Source organism: Tupaia chinensis, unplaced genomic scaffold (assembly GCF_000334495.1).
Source record: "Tupaia chinensis unplaced genomic scaffold, TupChi_1.0 Scaffold000067_1, whole genome shotgun sequence".
NCBI classification, from domain to species: domain Eukaryota; kingdom Metazoa; phylum Chordata; class Mammalia; order Scandentia; family Tupaiidae; genus Tupaia; species Tupaia belangeri.
In genome coordinates, this window is record NW_006159526.1 from 5,198,295 (window position 1) to 5,202,051 (window position 3,757).

Here is a 3,757-nt window from a genome sequence, read left to right on the forward strand (position 1 = left end):
TTTGGGCATGCACGCACACACACCCACTGTGTTTTTCAAGCCTCCAGGTCTGGGACTCGAACCCTGTAGTCTGCCATGTGGGATCCAACTGCCTTAACCTCCACTCCATCTGCTGCCCAGGGAGTGAAATCTTATTGTCACCATGCTGCAATCCTTTCTCCTCCTTTCTCCTCTCGGGATCTTTGGCACACACGCACACGTGCCCGGTGTGTGTTTAAGCCACCGGGTCTGGGACTCGAACCATGGTCGACTACATGGGAATCCAGCGACGTAGCCATTACGCTAACTGCTGGTTCCATCACCACATTGGAATACTTGTCAGAATCCTGGAAGTGACTCAGATGGTCCAACAGAAAAGCCCTGTCAGAGCCCACAAAGGCTCATCACAGTGGGGGTTAGGAAACAGCCCCTCGGACCTGCAGGGATCCTGGTGGCTCCGGCTACCCCGGGCTGCCGCAGGCCCAGCGCACACGCCCAGCACATATGCCCAGTGTGCTCGTCCGCTCTGGCAGTTCTCCTGTTCTCACGGAGCTTCTTAGCTTTCCTGTCTGTGTGACACGCCTACAGACTGCAATCCAAAGGATGGGCAGCTCCCTGCACCCTGCACCCTGAACACACCCTAGCAGCCAGAACCCGCTGGTCAAGCTCCCAGAGCCCCCCTGGGCGTGCTCCAATCCCTACCCTGGCCCAAGGGTAGTCAAACCTGACTTCTGACCCCAGAGTCCTGCCTGTATCTGAACTGGACGGGAGGGAACTGTTCTCTCTGCGTCCGTGGCCTCCTCGTTGACGTTGTATACCCCAACCCGCGGCAGTCTCGGCTTTCTCTGCTGTAGGACAGTCCTCAGGGCACATATTCCACGTGTGTCTACCCATCCCGCTGTGGGTGAGCACGTGCGTGGTTTCCACCCGGGGCTTCTGGGCAGCATGCGTGCTTTTCCAAGAGGAGGCCGGATTGAAGTTGTGGGAAAGGAATCCCACGTTCCCCCAGCGCGTCGTGTTTCACAGAGCAGAGGTTCCAGCGAGACTGGCTGATACACGAATACGCACGCACACAGGCACGGTGGCACCGGCCTATAATCCCAGCTATTTAGGAGGCTGAGGCAGGAGGGTCCTGAGTTCAAAGTCAGCCTGGACAACATAACAAGACCCTGTCTGTTTTTTTTTTTTTTTTTTTTTTTAGACAATGATTTTGCTATAATGCACATGGGCTTGCCAGAGAGACAGAAAGTGAGAAATCACCCCCTGGAGGGATGGCTGCCGCAATCCTGTCCCCTCCATTCTCCTTCTGGGATTTTGGTCATGCACGCACATATATATCTGGGATGGGTTTTAAGCCACCAGGTCTGGGACTTGAACTGTGGTCAACTAAATGGGAGTCTAGCAACGTAACCATTATGCCACCTGCTGGTCCCAATAATTTTAATGTTTTAGCTATAGCTATCGCCTATACAGCAGTCCCCCTTTATCTAGGTTTATTTCTGTGGTTTCAGCTACCTGTGGTCAACTCTGGTCCAAAGAGAGAGCTCACATCCATGTAACTTTATTTACTTATTATTGATTTTTAAGGTTTTCACCATAGGGCAACTGTGCCACCCTGAGAGGAGACAGTGAGAAGGAAAGTAAGAAATCGCCCGGCCAGGGGGAATGGCCACACCACAATCCCTTCTCCTCTCTCCTCTCAGGATTTTTGGGCACTCACACACACACATGTCCAGCTTGATTTTTGAGCCACCGGATCCAGGACTAGAACCATAGTCGGCCACGTGGGAGCCCAGTGCCTTAGCCACCATGCCACCTGCTGGCCCCTACATAACTATTGTTAAGTTTATTTATTTATTACTTCCATGAGAGACAGACAGAGAGAAAGAGGGAAGGAGAGAGAGAGACAGAGACAGAGACAGGCACTCCGAAAGGCTCTTCCAGCTGCGATCCACCCCAGCCTTGGCCTGCCTGGATGGCGAGCAGTCCCAGGGAGGTCCGGGGACTCAAACCCGAATCTCTCCCATCTGGGCCCAGTTGTGTTACTGCTAAGCAACCACCAGGCCCCACATGACCTTTCTTACAGTATATTGTTATGATTGTTCTATTTTATTTTTAGCAATTGTGGTTCATTTGTACGTAAAATGCCATCATTATTGTGTATTCACGTGGGAAACAGCGCAGGACCCGCGATTTCCGGAACCCACTAGGGGTCTTGGAACATAGCCTGTGTGGATGAGCGGGGCCTGCTGTGAAGATAATCTCTACAAACATACGGCGTATGATCTGGCCGCAGCGGTGCAGGCAGTGGGGCGATGCCGTGTGATGCTGGAGCCTTGGGAAGGCTCGAGGCCTGGAGCCCAGGTGGACCTGAACACGCCAGGTGTGCCGGGATCCTGGCTGGCTGCACAGCTGGGGACAGATCTCGGCATGAGAAGACCCTGCTGGGGCCTCCTGTCTCTCTCTCTCTCTCATGAAAAAAATAAACTTTTAAGCATCATTTACTTAGTATAAAAACACACACACACACAATAAAATATAACTTCTGCTTCTCTTACTTCGGGTTAACAGGCATGACGGATGCAGCCATCGTGGGAGACTCTTGTGAAGGACGGGCCTGATGCGTGTCCAGATAGACCCGGACGCGACCCTGTGATCCGGAGACAAGATTACGGGGAAGAGATGGAGGGATAGGACGGCGTTAACGCTCCCATTCGGTTTAAACGCTGAGAGGAAATACCACAGCCGCTACAGCTGCTCCTATGTGTTTCCTGGCTGTAATCAGCAGGGGCAGTGCAGGGTGAGGCCTGAGAGGGGTGTGGGTGAGCAGATAGTGGCAGCGGCCCCGACAGGGCGCCCAGCTCGCTGTGGACCGGCACTGCGCTCAGCCCTGCGTCCTGTGAGCCCGTGAATTCTAACAAGGTTCGTAGATGATTCATCTCATTTTACAGACAAGGAAACTGAGGCACGGACAGGTTACTTGACTTACCCAAGGCCACACAGCTAGTGAGAATTTGAAAAAAAATTTGAGAGATTTTTGCTATAGGGCACATGTGCTCACTGGAGAGACAGAGAGAGACAGAGAGACAGAAAGTGAGAAATCAACCTCCGGGGTGAATGGCCACGCCGCAATCCCTTCTCCTCCATTCTCCTCCTGGGATCTTGGACATACACGCACACGCGCCTGGCGTGAGTTTTAAGCCACCGGGTCCGGGACGCAAACCGGGGTCGACTGCGTGAGAGTCCAGTGACATAGCCATTACACTAACTGCTGGTCCCGTGCCTGCTGTATTTTTTAAGCCACCAAATTTGGGACTTATTTTCACTGCAAAGTCAGCCATATGAGATCTAGGACCTTAATCACAAAGCCACCAGCTGGCCACAGGTTTGAATTTTATTTTTAAAAGCCATGTGTGGGGGTCAGTAGGTGGTGTGGTGGTTAAGGCTCTGGACTCCCATATGGTTAACCGTGGTTCGAGTCCCAGACCTGGTGCCTTGCTTTCTTACTTTCCCTCTCTTTCTCTCTGGTAAATGCATGTACCCAAATTAAAATAATAATAATGATAATAGCAATAAATAAAATGAAATAAGTAATTCTTCTCTAAAAAAAGAATTATTTTATTTATTTATTTTTAAAAATTATTCTTATTCTTTAATTTGACCAGTAAGAGATAAAGAGACAGAGAGAGAGAAAGTGAGAAAGCAAGACATCAGGTACAGGACTCGAACCGTGATCGGCCATGTGAGAAGTCCAGCACCTTAACCACCATTCCACCTG

The 3,757-nt window shown here is 51.2% G+C and overlaps 1 protein-coding gene across 4 annotated transcripts in view; it reads left to right on the forward strand.

Annotated features, from left to right (window-relative positions):
• Nucleotides 1-3,757, forward strand: part of C5AR2 (complement C5a receptor 2) — a 13,167-nt gene that overhangs the window by 1,390 nt on the left and 8,020 nt on the right. For 2 of the 4 annotated variants that reach the window (XM_027767099.1, XM_006142121.3), the window contains exon 1: nt 2,773-2,901. The gene's annotated coding sequence lies outside the window, so the exon portion shown is untranslated. Of the gene's footprint in view, nt 1-2,550; nt 2,902-3,757 lie in introns of those variants that run through there. The other 2 variants (XR_001369525.2, XM_027767101.1) reach the window with 2 other exon arrangements.